This window comes from Diabrotica undecimpunctata, chromosome 1 (assembly GCF_040954645.1).
Source record: "Diabrotica undecimpunctata isolate CICGRU chromosome 1, icDiaUnde3, whole genome shotgun sequence".
Classification (NCBI taxonomy): domain Eukaryota; kingdom Metazoa; phylum Arthropoda; class Insecta; order Coleoptera; family Chrysomelidae; genus Diabrotica; species Diabrotica undecimpunctata.
The window spans coordinates 30413773-30433093 of record NC_092803.1 but is presented as its reverse complement, the minus strand read 5'-3'; positions in this window follow the sequence as shown (position 1 = coordinate 30433093).

Here is a 19321-nt window from a genome sequence, read left to right as displayed (position 1 = left end):
CGGACAAATCTAATTAGACGTCTGAATTATTCTATTAAACCGGTCGAACCTTCGAAACAAGACGTTTTTTATGAATCGATTGTTTTAGTGGTCAAGACCTACGCAGAAAAACACGCACTCTCGAAAGTGCGTATAATTTTGAGAAAATTTATAGTCTTATAATTAGTTTTACTTATAAATATTTTAATTTTTTTAATGGTTGTCGTAAAAGATATTTTAATACCAATTTTATGGCTCTTTTATTGATTTTTTATTTACAATTTATTTTTTCTTTCCAAATATGAAAGAAATTAACACTTCTGCTTCTCCTTTGTTGATTTTTTATTTTAATGTTTATTGCTTATTCATTGTTTCCAGTTTCTCCGGTCTGCACTCATGGCTTTTATATTTTTCAATTGTCCAAAGGAAATTATAAGGAACAATACATAGGAATGCAGGCGGGACGTGCTGTCTAGCACATTGTCCCGCCTTTGGTCCCGCGGGACGAAACAGCAATTTTTCGGCGAGTCATGATATGGGACAGGACAAAATATTTATGAAAACTAAAAGGTTTTCTGTTTGAATAGTTCATATTGATGAAATATAATTAATACAATTAGAATAACAGAGAATTTTAAAAAGTTTTTAAAAACTTATTTTGATTTATTGCGATGCACGCTTGGTATGCAAAAAATTGTTTTACATAATAAAAAGAACTTTCTTTCCTTTATTTTGTTCGGTGTCAACATTCACACCATTCTGAATCCGAGAAGAAGAATGGGATTTATTTAAACCAATAGGAGGTTTCTTAAAAACCTACAAAAAAGTTACAAACTTACTAGAAGGGAAAATTATATCACGCTCCGTAGTGAGGAGCAAAGCAATGACGTTAAATTTAATTTGAAAAACTTAGATTAGCAAGAAATAAGAATATCAAATACTACAATAAAACAAATTGGATGTACTGTATTTTTCTGGTAATTGATCTCTGACACAAATTAAATATATATATATATATATATATATATATATATATATATATATATATATATATATATATATATATATATATATATTCAAGGATTCTACAGTATTCACTGCCTTCTCTCGCTCAACCGTTTCCATCTCTCTCTGTTTACTTCATTCCTCTAGGATTTTCGGGGTCGTCCTCTTTTCCTCATTCCTATGGGGCTCCATTCGGTTATTGTCTTTATTCATCTGCTGTCGCTAGTTCTTTTGACATGTCCATACCACTTTGGTCTTTTTTGTTCTATATATGTTAGTATGTCTGTTTCTATTGATGTTCTTTGCTTTATTTCGTCATTACTTCTCCTATCCATTCTTGTTATTCTGCAGCATCTTCGCAGGCATGCCATTTCTGTTGCTACTATCTTACTGCTGTTTTTCTTGTTTATGATCCAATTTTCAGCCCCATATGTCATAATACTTCGTACTAATGTTTTATAAATCTGTGTTTTTGTCTTCATATTTAGGTGTCTATCCCACCATACTGAGTTAAGTTGTCGGATTGCTGTTCCTGTTTGTCTTAATCTTTGTGTAATTTCTTCTTCTGTTGTTGCCTTTTTCGTGATTATAAACCCCAAGTATTTGAACTTGTCCTTTCCTTTGATTGTTACGTTGTCATCAATCTGTAGATCTTCTATATGTTCTTCACTTGTAGATAGGTACTCTGTTTTCGCGAGGTTAATATCTAGGCCAGCCTTGTTATATTCTTCTTGTAGTTTCTTCATCATGTAGCTAAAATCAAACAAATTAAAAACTTTCGATATATCGGAACGGGGCCGTTCCTTGAAACAAGAAACAGGAAAAATTTTTTTTATGGAAAATGAGAAAAAAAGAGCCTTAACCTGGAACAAACAAAGAAGTCGGATCTTTTCTGGGTCCTTTATTGACAAGGACGATCTTAAAATTTTGTCATTGTGCAATAAAAGTGGAAAATATAATTTAAGTTAGCTTTGCAGGACAGCAGGACAGGACGCGGGACAGGACAGAGAAAATAGCTGCCAGATGGGAATGTAGAAATGAAATGAAAAGTTGCATAAGAATATACTACAGGAACTAAAAAGAGCAAACGAAGCATGCTGATGGAGAAATGTACGTAAATTAAAACACTACAACACACACATGACGATTTCTATATGCATACAATTTAAAGAGGTACAGAACACCCGGCAATAACGCAATATAGGCATAGTTGTAGACATCTAAGAATAGATTTTGACTACAATTGAAAATAAATTAAAGATATGGAAAACATACACGCAAGAATTACAAAAATACACGCAGGACCTGATAAAGTGCATGGTGAAATTTTAAATCTATTAGAGGTACACCAAATGACAGCTCTTAAAATGTCATTCATCAACATATATGGGACTGGTCAATAACTAAAACCCTAGCAACTATCAATATTCATTTCACTTCATAAAAAGCCAATGCTAGGAAATATAAAGAATGTAGACTAATTAGTTTAATGGCCCATGTTCTTAAAGTACTCCTTACCATTTATTCGCGCATATACGCCAAATTAGGCATATATGCGCAAAAAGAACAGCTAAGTGAAGTTCAATTTGGATTCTGAGCTGGACTCGAAACGAGGAAAGCAATTTTCAGTTTTAAACTTTCAATACAGAGAGCCACGGATTTCAACTGCGATGTGTATGTATATTTTGTTTATTTTGAGAAGGCATTTGACAAAGTACCTACTTCATGCAAAACAAACCGATGTCTTAAAAATATCACGACTTGATGGTAAGGAGATAAAACTAATCTCAAACTTACACCTCCAACAAAAAGCCACATTGTGTTTCGAAAATGAATTCTCTGAGGTCTTTACAGATGGAAAATGAGGTCGATAGGGTTGCATACTCTCACTACTATTTAACATATACTCTCATATCTTTAGAGAAGTTTTGGATGAATCAGAAGATGGTTTTGCAGTAAATAGCTAATTTATGAACAATTAATAGATATGCAGACGATACGGTATTGCTGGATAATGTTGCAGAAACACGTTACAAATACGACCTAAAACTAAATTGTAAGAAGGAAAAAATAATGATCATTAGTAAAAACGCCAACATAAATGCCTACATTCCAATAAAAGATAGCTACGACAATGACAACAGCAATACAAAGATAATGTTAAGGATACCTGGGGATGGGATCAGAGCTAAGGTATGAAAACTAAAACTGAAAAAAACCCGAAGCTCCTCTAACGATCTTATAAGGATTCTGTACAACTTATCTTTAAGTATCAATGTACTCATAAGAATTCTATGATAATACTTCTTTAAATAGTGTCCTCTAGGGAGTGGAAATCTGGAGTCTTACAGAAGATGCCATAAACAATAAAAGGCATTTGAAATGTGGTGGAAATCATACAACTAACATACGTTTTCTCCAGAGGCTAAGAAAAAACAAAAAAATTATTAACACCGTATAGAACAACGAATACTAGAGAGCACATACAATAAAAATTGTCGATGAACTAAGAGAGCCATAAATAGCAAGATTTTAAGTTAGATTAAAACAGAATATCAATTAGACGTATATTGAATTTTTGAAATGTATGCGTTAATATACATACCCACACAGGCGATATTACTACGACTGAAATTAGGTGTTTTATTGGAATTTCATTATAAAGTGGATATATAGATGTTCGTTGGCCAGATATATATTGGAGAAAATTATCTGATTCATTAGTTTTCCTTGCTTTGAACTTGAACTTTCTCAACTTGGACTCCATTTTATTGAAGCTTTGCATCGGAATGTGGGTCACGACTAAACACTAAAAATTTGGTTTTGTTTGAGTTTATTTTAATGCCCATTTCCTCTCCTACCTCGTGAATACGATCAAGCAGAATTTGGAGACCTTCAATATTATCTGACTGTATCGTCTGCATATATTATCACATTAAGTAGTTCCCCGTTGATTTTTATTCCATATAGTTGTCTCTCAAGTGTCTTTTTAAATAACTGGTCCGAGTAAACATTGAACAATGTTGGCGACAAAATGCAACCTTGTCTGACTCCTCGTTGTATGGAGATTTAAGACGCACGCTATAGCTTACAAAGTGGATGGTTCTGTATTGCAAAAAAAGATTCAAGCAGTTTATCCATGGGAAACCTATTGGATGAGATATATGTTTTGGATGTAGACTACTAGGCTAGATTATGCCAAGTAGTTTAATCCATATCAAGAATCCTGTACCACTATTTAAGATTAATATAAACAAACTTCTTAGTTTGGTAGCTAGTGTTATCCTACAATTTGTTGATGCCCTAGAAGACTCTCAAATTACCAAATGATAAATGATAAATATTTGACCACAATACTGCTTTTGGGAAAACTTACATCAGGTAGATGTAAAGAAACAAGTACAATAAAAGAAAATCGCCTAGGTAAAAATTATAATATTATCGGTTTAAACACACTGACAAGAATTAAAGAGGTTCCTTTGATCACTGTCCTGCAGAGTAGAACAAAATAATAGTTTGCAAATGGAATGATGGAATGAACAATAATGTCTGCCCAACAAAGTAAATAAAACAATATATTTAAAAAGCAAAAAAGAGGGCTGATCAGTATAATATTTTAAAAAAGTATAATGAAAATATGAGTGGTGTAGACCAGGCAGATGAAAATATCAGCCACTATAAAATAGCGATCCGTAGCAAGAAATGCAATGTTCTAATAATAAGCCAAATAGTGAATCTAGCAGGTCAAAATGAGTCGTAATTGCATAAAATTAGTGGTGGTAAAATGGATCATTTACAGTATCGTCTCGGAGTTGTAGTAGGAATATTCTTGAATACTTTAAAAAGACGACAAAAACAAAACCCAGCAAACCTTCAGTAAATTAACATATTGACTCAAGATACGATCGAATGGAGCACCTTATAATATTATAATGGGGTGGATGGTCTATAAGGATGCACTGCACAAACTCTTCGTATTGATTGTCAAAAAAAATGTAATATTTATTCCAATAAATTTGTAATGTAGCATTATAGCATTACAAACAATGTTTTTTATAAATATCATACAAACAAGATATTTTAGATTTTTGTTTTAATTGTTATAATAATTAAAAATTGTTTAATTTTTGACACTTTTATTTTTTTGTTAGTCCCAACCATTGATTATGCCGGGCTTTTAAAAGAACAAAATTTTTACCAAAATCACTCCTCAACTTTACTTTTGTAAGCATTAATAAGCCTAGAGATTATATTTCGGCCCTATCTGAGTTAATATTGTTTCCACTATTTAGGCGGGTTTTTCTACCAGAATAAAAAAATCTAATTATATTTCCAAATTATTTTAATAAACCGGTTGGAACTCCGAATCAAAACATTTTTTAAAGGTATTTTTACCTACGCAGAAAAATACGCACACCCAAAAGTGCGTTCGAGAAAATTTATAGTGTTAGAATTATAAATATGTTTACTTTTTTTAATTATCGTCGTAAAATATATTCTAATATTAACATATAATTAATATATAAAATTTTTATATCAGTTTTATAGATTATTATTGATTTTTTATTTATAACAACATTTTTTATTCGTTCCAAATCTTAAAGAAACTCACAATTCCTAAAGAGTGTCAGGGCATTCTATATCTAAGTGGTATGAGTGACGTTTTATTTCTTCTTCTTGCAGAACCGTCTCCTATCGGAGGTTGGCTATCAACACAGCAATCTTTACTGTGTTGGCTGCAGCTCTGAACAACTGTATTAAACTGCACCCATACCACTCCCTTAAATTACGCAACCAGGAAATCCTCCTACGTCCCACATTTCTCTTTCCCGAGATTTTTCCTTGGATTATGAGTCTAGGCAGAGAGTACTTTTCTCCTCTCATTATGTGGCCCAGATATTCCAGTTTTTTCGTTTGTATGGTTTTTATGACCTCGCATTCCTTCCCCATCTTCAGCAGAACATCTTGATTTGTTACTCTTTCTGTTCATGGTATTTTCCACATTCTCCTGTAACACCACATCTCGAATGCCTCAATGTTTTTAATGTTTATCTTTTTTAGTGTCCAGGCTTCCATGCCGTACAGCAGAACAGTGAAAACATAGCACCTTAACATTCTCGTTCTTAAGTTTATATTTATGTCCCGGCTGCATAGGAACTTTTTCATTTTGACAAACGATTGTCTCGCTATCTCTATTCGCCTCTTGATTTCTCTTGTCTGGTCATTAGTATCAGTGAAGCAAACCGCTAAATATTTGTAGGACGTAACTCTTTCAACTAGTTGATTATTTATGGTTAAATTCACATTGGTGTATAGCTTATTTGTTACAATCATGAATTTAGTCTTTTTGATGTTCAGTTTTAGACCATACTTTTTGGTATGGGTGTTTATGTTTTCAATCAAAATCTGTAAATTTGCTAGGTTATCTGTTACTATTAGCATATCATCAGCGTATCGTATATTGTTAATTAACTCTCCGTTAATGTTTATACCAATGTTTTGCTCTAGAAGCGCTTCCTGACATATTGTTTCGTTATATATATTGAATAATAGTGAAGAAAGCACACAAACATGACGCAGACCTCGACGAATCTCAGTATCTTCGGTTAACCCATTATCAACTTTGATTTTTGCTGTTTGTGCCCAGTACAACCTGGATATGATGTTAATGTCGCGACTGTCAATGTTTTTGCTTCTTAGGATTTCATACAGCTTTTGGTGTCTGACTTTATTGAAGGCCTTCTCAAAATCTATGAAACCTACGTAGAGGTCTTGGTTTACATCCAAACATCTTTGCATTATCACAATCAGACTAAACAAAGCTTCCCGTGTTCGCAGTCCACCTCTGAATCCAAACTGTGTGGCGCTTATGTCCTGTTCTAATTTATTAAATATTCTTTTGTGAATTATTTTTAAAAATACTTTTAGTGCGTGGCTCATCAATGCTATAGTTCTGTGGTCTGAGCACTCTCTGGCGTTATTCGTCTTCGGGATTGTGACAAAAGTAGAGGAGAGCCATTTCTTTGGTATGATGCCTGTTCTATAAATTGTGTTAAAGAGGTTCGCCATTGTTTCAAGTGCGTCGTCGTCTATTAGTTTCAACAATTCTACAGGAATTTTATCTGGTCCTGCAGCTTTACCCCCTTTTATGTTCCTTATAGTATATTCTACCTCGCTTTTTAGGATTTCAGGCCCTGTTGTGTCGTCTGTAGGTACTGCCACTGTCATTTCTGGTCTTTCTTCTGCAAAAAGTTCTTCAATGTATTCTGTTCATCTTGCCAGTTTTTCATTTAAATCTGTAATTATTTTACCTTTTTTGTCCTTTACTATGGATGCTTGTTTCACTTTTTCACCTGTTATTTCCTTGATCTTTTTATGCACGTTAAAGCTATCGTAATTTCCATCATATTCTTCTATTTCCTTGCAGTTGTCCAGAACCCAGTTCTCTTTGGCTTCTCTAATTTTTTTCTTAATTTCACGGTTCACTTCTTTGTATTTTGTCTTATTGGTTTTATTTCTTCCCCTTTCCTCCATGAGATGCAAAATTTCGTTTGTCATCCATTCCTTTTTCTTAATTTTGCTTGGAGCTAAGGAGCCTTCACCAGCTGTCATAAGGGCCTTTTCTATCTCCATCCACGTTTTATTTGGGCTGTTTTGTTTTATAGGTAAAAGCAAATCATTTTGCATTTCTTTTTTCGTTCCATACTTGGTTATTCTGCTTGATGTCTCATACATTCATCATTTGCTCTTTCTCAATGATCAGTCCTTTTCTTTCTGTGCATTTGATTCTCCAGCCTCTGAATCTAAGTTTCCCGACATTCCCAATAGTTTTTTCCTTAAATCACATTTTGTTTTTTCTTTAGGTTACCTGTTAAAAGTCTTCTTTATTATTTTACTTAATAATTAGTTCTTCTTCTCACCTTTTTAAATAATCTATCCATCTAAGTATATCTTTCTTTCTTTAGATTATTTACGAAAGTTGACAATTGTGGCCTTCACCTCAGATTATGAGCCGCATAATGCCCTTTTGTATTTTATGTATTATGTACAAATATTATCTTTTATTTCATTTTTCTTTCAAACTTTTTTTTCTTAGCTCTTTTTTCCTATAGAGGAATGTTGACATTTTAAAAATTCTTCTCTACGTCCACACCTTACAAAATGTAATCTGCTCTTTGTCATTGTATTGTAACTGTTTTGCATTAAGGACGTCCATTAGCTCTTTGTGGCCTTGTGGCATTAGGACTTTATCGAAAGCCTTGTTGTAATCTATGAAACAGACATACATATCTTGGTTCACATCCAAGCATCTCGGGATTAGTACGTTGAATGTAAAGAGAGCTCACGGGTACCTACGCCTCTACGAAATCCAAATTGAGTTTCTTCAATATCCATATCAAGTATTTGGTAAACGACAACCTGTAAACTGTCAACCTATTATCAATATATTCTTCTAATTTTAAATGAATATAAAAATGTGAGTTTAATTAGTAGTGATCCTGCAGTGAGATCTTAGACAATAACTACAGTCAAGAAAAGCAGGGGATATTCCATTTCCATGTCCGATACTCAGGACACCAGATCAGTTAATAAGCCTCCCCTTGAAAGTCACCCGATGGGGAGGGGTGGAGGAAAAGCCTATGTGTGATATACGTACCACTTTATAGAGAAATGTAACCGGTCTGATCTTTGTAGATGTGGGCCTCACTGTACAATTATACACACATGTTCTTTAGGCTCGTCACCGGTTCTTTGAGCTTTTTTTTTATTTTTATATATGGCGCAAAGGAAAACTATCGCAACCTATCAAATATGAAACTGGCATTAGACAAGGAGATTCGCTGAGCCCATTAATATTTAATCTGATAATGGATGAAATCATAAAGAAAATTTAATAAAATAAGAGGATATAGAATGATAGAAAAGAAAATAAGGATAATATGCTACGCCGACGACGCCATAATAACAGCCGAAAATGAAGATGACCTACAAAGATTAATTAAATAATTTGAAGATACGGCGCTCATATACAACATGGAGATCACAACAGAGAAAACTAAAGCGATAGTGATATCAGCGGAACCGAGAAGATGTAAACTAGTCGTAAATAACAAAATAATAGAACGAGTGATGGAAACTGAATACTTGGGAATAAAACTGTCAAGCTAGGGAAAAGTGGAAGAAGAAGTACAAAAACAAGTGAACATGGCAAACAGAGCAGCAGGATGTCTCAACAACACAATCTGGAGAAACAAATACCTCACAACGGAAAGGAAAACCAGGATATATAAATCAACAATAAGACCGATAAAGACGTACACAGCGGAAACAAGAGCAGATACGGCGAAAAAACAAAGACTACTGGAAACAACAGAAATGAAAGTCTTACGAAAAATAACAAACAAAACTCTAAGAGACAGAGTAAGAAGTGAGGAAATACGAGCGAGATGTGATATAGAGGAAATAAACGCGTGGACCAAAAGAAGAAAAGTGGAATGGAATCAACACATCGAAAGAATGACAGAAAATAGAATAGTACGAATAGCAAGAGACAAATCGCCAAATGGAAGAAGATCATTGGAACGACCGAGGAAGAGATGGTCAGACAACGTCAATTGAGGCTAAAAACGGAAGTAAAATAGGCATTTTGCCTATTTATAAAGTAGGAAGAAAAAGAAAGATGTTCTTTAGGGGTAGTATAGAACGTGCGCGCGCGTGTGTGTGTGTGTGTGTGTGTGTATGTGTGTGTGTGTGTGTGTAGGTGTGTGTGTGTGCATGTGTGTGTGTGTGTGTGTGTGCACTAAGTAAAACAATTTCACCATCTGCCCAAAACGGTAACCAGATTACTTCGACCTTTTTGCACCCGCTTTTAACCCAAATAAAATCTGCACAAATCTTGATATGACCAACAAAACATCATGCTAAAATTGTCAAAGAATTATTGAACATGGACAAGGAAGACTTGATCAAAGAAATAGAGAACGAAAAAAAAATACCTGTACGGTACTATTTGTAACTGCACTGCACTGTATTATTTGTAAAGTGTATCTCGTTCATTTTTTAAGATACAGAGAAAACGATACGAAAAATATATTGTAAGAAATATTTGACAGCTAAATAATTCAATAGGCCCAATATGATGATTCTCTTTCTGTTTAATAATAAACATTTTTGCTTTAATTAAATAAATCTGAATAAATATTTTGACAGCCTCAAAGCAAATTTACGCCTGAAAACACATATTAATTTCATTGCACATTTTAATTATATAGATAAATTAAATAAATAGGAGCTTTATTATATACATAAAAATGTGCATTTTCTTGTTTCCTTTATATAACACATTATACAAAATTTTGTATGTGTTTTTCATGCAGGTCATGATTTTGTTTTGTGACATTTCTCGCCACTTTGGTGATTGAGGGCACGTGTAGCTTTTAAGAGATAGAAGGCAACAGATATGAATAATTACATGACATATGTACCCGGGTCAAGTTTTATTTCTCATGTTTCGACATTGTGCATTAAAACATTTTATAATATACAGAAAAAGGTTTGTATAATGAATTTTTTAAAGATGTATTACACAAATTAACTTTTTTATTTGGTTAAATATTAAGGTTAAGGATGGGATATTAATCAAAGTTATTTTTGTATTTGCCAGATGTTACTTTTTGATGAATTCGTTAATACATGTATTTATTTATAAAAATCTCAATAAGTATATGTTTTTATCAAACATTTTATACTGGCCTTCTAGCTTTAAATTAGATTAGTCTGCAAATTAGTTAACATTTAAAAATACAGAGAAAAGCTACAAAAATCTAAGTAAAAGCATTCGATAAAGTTTTATACAATTAAGACAGAATTTTATAATATATATATATATATATATATATAGATATATATACATATATAAAAATACTATAACATTTTTTACAATAAAATGATAGCGTCTGATACATTCCTTTAAAGAGATCGAGTTCTTTATTTTAATAATTAGTAGTAGAACGTTTATATTAAATATTTTTATAGGTATTTATACACAAATATTCTTTCACTACATTGCATTTATAAAGAAAAACTGACGCATTACGTTAAAAAAAATCCTAAAATAAAAAACGGACTCGTAGGGGCTGTTCTGCGAGGAAGTAGAAGAGGAGACCTCCGCATAATCAAGAAGCCACAAAGTTATAAGAACTTATACAGAAATGCTTAAGAAAAGCTTACGAGTACTCACCTAACAAAGCCTCTTTCGGCGGACGTAACTGGCGACTGAAATCACAAGGTCACAGAAGAAGATGGGCCATTAATACACTTCATTCGTACAAATCCCCTGGGATAAATGTATTTTATCAAATTTTCTGCAGAAGGGATGAAAATAATCAACTCACATCTAATTAAAAACTTCAAAGCTAGTTTGGCATGAAAACACATTCTAACGGCATGACAAATAAAAAAATCCATCCATACACAGAAGGTACTATCTTCATTCCTAGCAAAACCGCTGGAAAAACTGCTAAGTAGGTACGTTAGAGACAAATTGCTGAAAGGTAAACTACTCAGCAATCATACCAGTCATAAAAGTCAAGAGACTTGGCGCTTGATGATCTTAATAGAATGCTCCTTAGAAGTCGTTAGAAGACAAAGACGATGGCGACTTTCACAGACGTACAGAAAGCGTTTAGCAACATCTCTTTCGAGTCCTTAACGAAAGTCAATAATTAGGGATATCTTTCTTCATATGTAAGTGGGTAAAGGCGTCTCTGACAAGAAGGACCATTGTGCTCTCATTAGATGAAGCAATTATTGAGAAAAAGGTTGTAAGTGGTTGCTTACAGAAAGGAGTACGGTCTTTACTATTATGGGCCACGATGATGAAGCGAGGCTATTCAGGGAAAGTTTTTACTGCCTCGGCGATGTCTGACAATTGTGGTCAAAAATGCCAACGTAATCTCAAAACGAACGTAGGTCGCTCTAGGTTTTTGAAGTCTTTTATACATGAATTTTAGACGAAGAGATTCAAAAATGTACTAGATATGAATAGAAATAATCTGCGAATTATCGTAGATCTGCTACTAAAACACTGTCACCTCAAGGAGCAAATAAATAAAGTCGGACTGACAAAAAGTACAGACTACAGACTTTGTCAGGCAGTGACTTTGCCTGAAGACGAGATCGGTAAATACTTTTTGTGCAATTGTCCAGGCTTGTATTAGCCAAGTTTAACCAAAACCCATAATATACTTTGTTAAAAAAGCTATAATGAAAGGATAACTATAACCTAGGGATATGCTAGAATAGACCTCTTTGGCGCGAGTGAGAGTAGTTTGGCGCCCAATCATATTAAACCTAATCAAACTTAACCGAATATTTAAAGATATTGGTTACAGTTAAGTGACTGTTTTACAATCAAAGATTATTGAAAAAAGGCTATGATTCATTAAGGTACGAAGATTTTCTTAATTGAATACAGTTGCTACTACTACGTGTCGTTTATAACGTTCTCCGTGATTTCCCGACCTCCAATCACCACTTCGTCCGGTTGTTGAGGTAATCACCAGTAGTGAAGTGATTATTTATCAGTGTGATAGTGTTTGGGGGCTCGGGAGACTAAGGCCTCGGAAGCCCTAAAGAAGACATCAGAGAGTATGTCGAAAGCTCGGCGCAATGAAAATCAGCTACATTAAAGTGTGCATCAAATTATAATTTCTCATATTTAAAAGTGCCCAGTTGTAAATTTTTATACATAAACGTTTACAAACATGAAAGTTATAGCGAAAAATAAAATTTTAAATTTGCACTTTAACACCCTGTATCTTTCTTAATATCAATATTTTATTAAAGGAATTTGGCTTAAAACGTAATATTTTAAAGTGTAGAATCTACTGCTGGAGTTCGGCCCTGATGGCGATCAAATCTACCACGTTATCAGCTGTCCCGAAATACAGTCATTTTAAATGGTAAAAACAAATCATAATTTAATATTTTATACCTCTACTACAAATTTAAGTGCATTAGTTAGTGCTGACAATATTATCTCAAGTAAGTAGTATTTCTTTTCGTATTATTTTTGTAACAAGAACAAAATAACCTTTAAATATTACCTACGTAAAGAGATAACAAAAATTCCAGTTGAGTCTTGACCAGTTTTTTTGACCGGCCACAGGACCGGCTCAACTTCTGATCAAGAAAATTAATCAAATAACTTCATACAACAATAATAGTACACACAACTCCACTAAACACAGTTATTCAGATGTCGTAAATTATTTTAAACATCCAACAAAACAACAAGCAATAGTAATTTCCAGCATTGAAGGTACCAAAATCCATGATTACGTCGTAGCTGTTGGATCACTAGTGGGTCCAGTTAATGTACTTTTTGCCTCCAGAATTGCTAACAATAGGATATGCATATACCTCTCTTTAAAAAACACTGTTGATGCTCTTCTTTATTCTTATAAATATATCGAAAGTAATGGATGTCAAGTCAAAGTAAGAAGATTAATTTCTCCAGCCCAGAGACTTCTAATATCTAATGCATGTCCTACAATCCCGAACGAAATAACTGAACAAGAATTACAAAAATAGGAAAGTGAGTACAGTCATGTTCTGAGCTTTGGAAGGCAATCATGCATTACACCCCTGGAAAATATGTCTATTCCTGTCTCTTTTACCATAAGTCATGATAATACTCGTACCGGGTATTTCTCTTCATAGACGGATTCAGTTGCTCCAAATGTAAAACCATTGGTCATCAAGAATCAGAATGCGCTCACAATTCAAACCAAACTAATTCAACTACCCTCTTAGATTCAACCCAAACCACATCATCATTATTTAAACCTCATGAACCTAATGATACCCCTTCAACTCCTCTCTCAGATTCAACTCAAACCACATCGTCATTATCTAAACCTAATGAACCTAATGATGAAATATATCAATCTACGGAAACCGACCTCATCCAAAACATATCTAAAGATAATCCAAAAACTTTGTCTTCTTCTTCCAAAACAACATCACCAGCTGTAAATAACACTGAAAATACTACGGAAATCGACCTCATCCAAAACATGTCTAAAGATAATCCAAACACTTCGTCTTCTTCTTCCAAAACAACAGCACCAGCTGTAAATAACACTGAAAATACTACGACACCAGAAACACCAATAACCTTAAATAATGCACTCAATTCTAAACAGCTAAAAAGACATAACATATCGTCTCCTGAAATTAACGAAGACAACCCAAAAACCGACTCCACCGACTCATCCGTTTTTAATACCCTTAAACAATATGAACCAAAAAAGAAACACAAAACCTCTTTCAAAACCCCCCGCGAAGATGTCATTCACTCTCTAGAATCCATTAAACACAAAATCGAAAATAGATCACCTTCTTTTATACTAAATTTCAATGAAATATCTGATTTTATGGAAAATGTTTTAAACTCTCATAACCCTGAATTAACTTCTAAAGATTACTCCAATGAACCAGAGGAACTAATTCAGATCCTTAATTTTGTTTATTGTTACACACAAAATTCTAGGTTAAGAAATAATATCACCCAACTAAAGAAAAAAATAAACCCTAACCCTTCTTCAGCTGACGAAACTGACGAATCATCACTAGTTGAAGGATAATCAAGGGATGACTAATTCTCCCTAAACTATATAGAGAAAATACCAGCACAGAAACAACATCCAGTATTCTCCCAAATTTGCCATCCCAATATTGGTTCTACAAAACTAACTAAAAATAGTACTCCCCTTATAGAATGAATAAAATCTTCTAACTTTGATATGGATAAGCTAAATCGATCTCCACAAGTCAGTGTAAATTTTCCTCCATGGATAATCCGACCACTTACCATTGACTTAACCCTCACAAAATACCAAAAAAATCAACTAAAAATCCGATTTTCATTAAACACTTATACTCCGAAGTGATATCTCATTATCCTAATTATCCCCAAATTTTTCAGTGATGCTTCTTAAATTCATGACGGATACGCTGCTGCATACTACTATAAATACACTACTCGCTCTATATACACACCTACAAACTTCTGCATCCTCACAAGTCACAAGCGAGACCACAGCCATTTTGGAACCCTTAATTTTCTTCAAAACGCGTAGTGAGAATAAATGTGTCATTATCACTGACTCATTAAATGCTCTATTAGGTGTAAAACAAATATACCCTACAAATCCAATATTTCGGACTATAAAAAATGAGATAAATATAATTCAATCAACTCGAAAACAAGTAGCATTTATCTAGGTACCGTCGAATGTAGGAATATCTGGAAATGAGAAAGTGGACAACCTAGCAAACACAAGTCGAATAAACTCACAATACACAACCAAATCAAGAAATTACCCATACTCCGATCTCAAAAACCTAATTAAAGACCACTGTATGAACATATGGCAAGACTACTGGAAAGATTCAGGAACCAAACTATATGAGATTTATCCCCTTGTGAAGACCATCTTGAATAATCCATCCAATAGAAGGGACCAAGTAATAACTAACCGACTAAGAATTGGACACACTGCACTGACCCATAAATTCTTAATCAACAAAGAATCTTCTCCAACCTGCAGAAACTGTTCTCTCCCATTGACGGTGAAGCATAGTTTGATTGACTGCCAGTACCACGAAGAAACAAGAAGAAAATATGGAATCTCAGATAACATCAAAACCGCTTTAACCATAAATACTGAGCATGTAATAAATGATTTAAAAGATTAACGTTTATATACATCTATTTAATGTAAATAAAATGAACTCTTGTGTACGTTACTCCACTAATAACCCTGCGTGGTTGATGTGGATTATATGTTTTTTCTAAATAAAAAAAAAGAATCTACTGTTTCTTTTTGTACAATTACTTAAGGACCACCCTGTATATATCCTCTAAAACAACAACTGATATGGTACATAAAAAGGGGGTTGAGGTTAATTGGGTATACAGCTGATTGAAAGCCAAGTGTACTCTTTTCAACAGTTCATTATATTTCGCCAAGATTCATTAGCATCAAGATCTTTTTGTACAATTACTTAAGGACCACCCTGTATATATCCTCTAAAACAACAACTGATATGGTACATAAAAAGGGGGTTGAGGTTAATTGGGTATACAGCTGATTGAAAGCCAAGTGTACTCTTTTCAACAGTTCATTATATTTCGCCAAGATTCATTAGCATTGTCAGATGAGAGCTACAATCGTTTTGTATAAAAATCTCGTAATTATTAAATTTTACCGTGTTTTAAATGATTGTAGCTCTCATCTGATAATGCCAATGAAAACTGGCGAAATTTAATGGACTACGCTACCCTTCCAAAGGTAGTAGAGAACTACTTTAACAAAACAGCTATAGAAGTGTGTCTTGAACACCAATTGTTGCTACCTACAAATTCATAAGTTCAAAAAGGATCACAACGTAACGAATTTGGATACAACATCGTGATTAAGAGTTGTTACATATGCAGCCAAGAAAATCACAAACAGTGATGTGTATATGTAATCAACATTCAATAATCATGTGTTAATTATTAAATTAAAAAAAAAAAAATTCATTCTGTCTCCGGCTTCTGCAAGTAATGTAGCCTTTCTTAAGTAATTTTAAAGTGTTTGTTTGTCCTTTTTTAGTGTAGTGTGATGTACATTTATATGTTTATGACATTTTGTTCTTGTCGGATAGGCCGCAATTGACGAAATGCCCCTGAAGATGATCTAGGGATCGAAAGTACTTGGGTAAGATTTAATTAAACTGTGCTCGATATATGCCTTTTATCTGATCAAAGTTCAATTATTGAATTGTTTATTGGAATTTTATTATTTACAACAAAAAAAAAGGTAATAGCTCATAAATTTGTTTAATTACAATGCAATATATACCGAGTTACACCTGTATTTTTTAGTAATATACGTCATTCAAAAATATCACAATTTTTTTGCCACTTTCATCATCATCATCCAGCCTCAAAAGTCCATTGCTGCTTCTTCCTTGTATTTCCAACCCTTTCTATATTGCGCCACTCTCAGTCAGTTTTTATTTTGTCTTCTTAAATTGTCAGCCAGTCGGTGTCGGCTGACGCTTCTCTTGTCTTCCCTTAGTCTCGATTCCAATAACCTCTTTGTCCATCGCCCATCCGTCATTCTAACTATGTGTCCTGCCCATATTTCTACTCCTAACATGGATTGCTCCATTCTGGCCAGTTTGCCACTTTGGAATAATAGAAAAAGTCTAAAAATATTTATTAAAATTTTTTGTATCTTATTTTGAGGTCTCTTAGTCCCTTCGATCTTTTTTTAAAGCCAAATAAAAAAAATATAAATAGGAATATTTACTGTGTACATTCCCAGTAATGTAAGGATTAAACTAGTTTTTTTATATTACTTTAATTGGTCAAATATAATATTACTTCATGTGTATGGTTAACGGATGCATATCAAACGCCAGTACCAAATATATGCCAATAAATATTTATTTTATGTATAGAATTTCAGTTTATTTAAAAGGATAACAAAAAACCGATATTAATATTTCGCTGAGTTTTAAATTCCCATTTTAATTTATTACCGTTTATTTATTAAAACGGATATAAAATACCTAAAACAGCTAATAGTGAAATAATTATTGCTTTCATTATGAAAAAGTCGAAAGAATTTATAGGACCAGTTTTTGACACCCAATTAATTTAAATTCCCTGCTTACGGACTCACATTAAATTATCCTAATGTGGCTGGTATTTAAATAACCCGATGGCTCGACGCCTAGTTTTTGTGTTTTTTATTTTTATTTTTAACGCTCCAGTTGATTTAAAAATATTAATAGCCATCGTAATTATTTAATTCAATTTTTTCAGAAGTATTATTTTTTGTTGAAAATGTTTTTATATACACTATATACACCTACTAACGAAAAATTCGCAAAAAAAATAGACTAATGAAAATATAAAAAGATATAAAAAGTTGATATCAGGTTCACGAAAAACAACAGAAAGCATGAATGGATAACGCAAGAGATCATGGACCTCATGAACGTAAGACGCAAACAAACTTAATAGAATATAAACGAGTCAATAAAATGGTTAGAAAAAAGTGCAGAGAAACTAAAGAAAACTGTATGTCAACTAAATGCCTAGAAATTGAACAACTTCAAGAAAGATATGACACCTTTAATGTCCATAAAAAAAGTAAAATAAATGACAGGTATACACAGAAAGAGACAAGAAACAATATTAAGAAATAATAAAAACGAGATAATTATAGGTACAGAAGACAAACTGGAGAGATGGAAAGATTACATTTAGATACTTTTGACGATGATATACCTTACGGTTCTTCACCATCTACGGAAGATGAAATAAATGAAAAGGGCTCAAAATAACAAAAGAGGAAGTTATTTATGCAGTAAAAGCTTAGATGAACGGACGCCACCGGTACAGACAATATCCATGTCAAAATATATAAATTAATTGCAGACAACGAAAGTAAAAGCCTCGACTTAATAACAGCACTATTCAATAAGATATACGACAGAAGTAAAATACCATCAGACTGGCTAAAATCGACATTCGTAACATTACCAAAAAACACTGCGATGACTATCGAATATTAAGCTTGATGTCTCATGTCCTAGAAACTTTTCTCGGAGTCATTCATACACGACTTTACAAGAAGTGTGAGTTTCAGATAAGTGACACTTAATTCGGATTTCGAAATGGATTGGAAACACGAGAAGTTCTTTTTGTCTTAAAAATGTTTTAACACAATGATGCACAGACATAAATGTAAATGTAAATGTAAATGCATATTTTATTGATTATCGAAAAGCATTTGACTGCGTTAACCATCAAAAGATGATCGAAATCTTGAGAACAACTGGAATTGACGAACAAGACTTGCAAATTATCTGAGAACTATATTGACACCAAACAACGAGAGCATGACAAAATCTGGAAAAATTACTACTCAGAATTATACAAAGACACTTTCAAAGATGCATCAGTCTCAGAATATAAAAAACATGCAATCAAAGAGGCCGAACCAATCAGTTTACAAACAGAAGTAAAAAAAGCTTTCTTCTTCTTGTGTTGTGCACCTATAGTGCGTTGGCGAATTATCTCAAGGCCAGACGTCTGCCTTTTTTGGCATGCAAAAGTTCGCCGGCGATATTTATGTCTGTCCAGTTCAATGAATTTCGTAGCCACGACATTTGTTTGCGCTTACTCCTCTCTTGCTCTCAATCTTTCCTTGGATAACTAATTGAGGGATTGCATATTTTTATCCTCTCAGAATAGGTATGGTTCAGATGT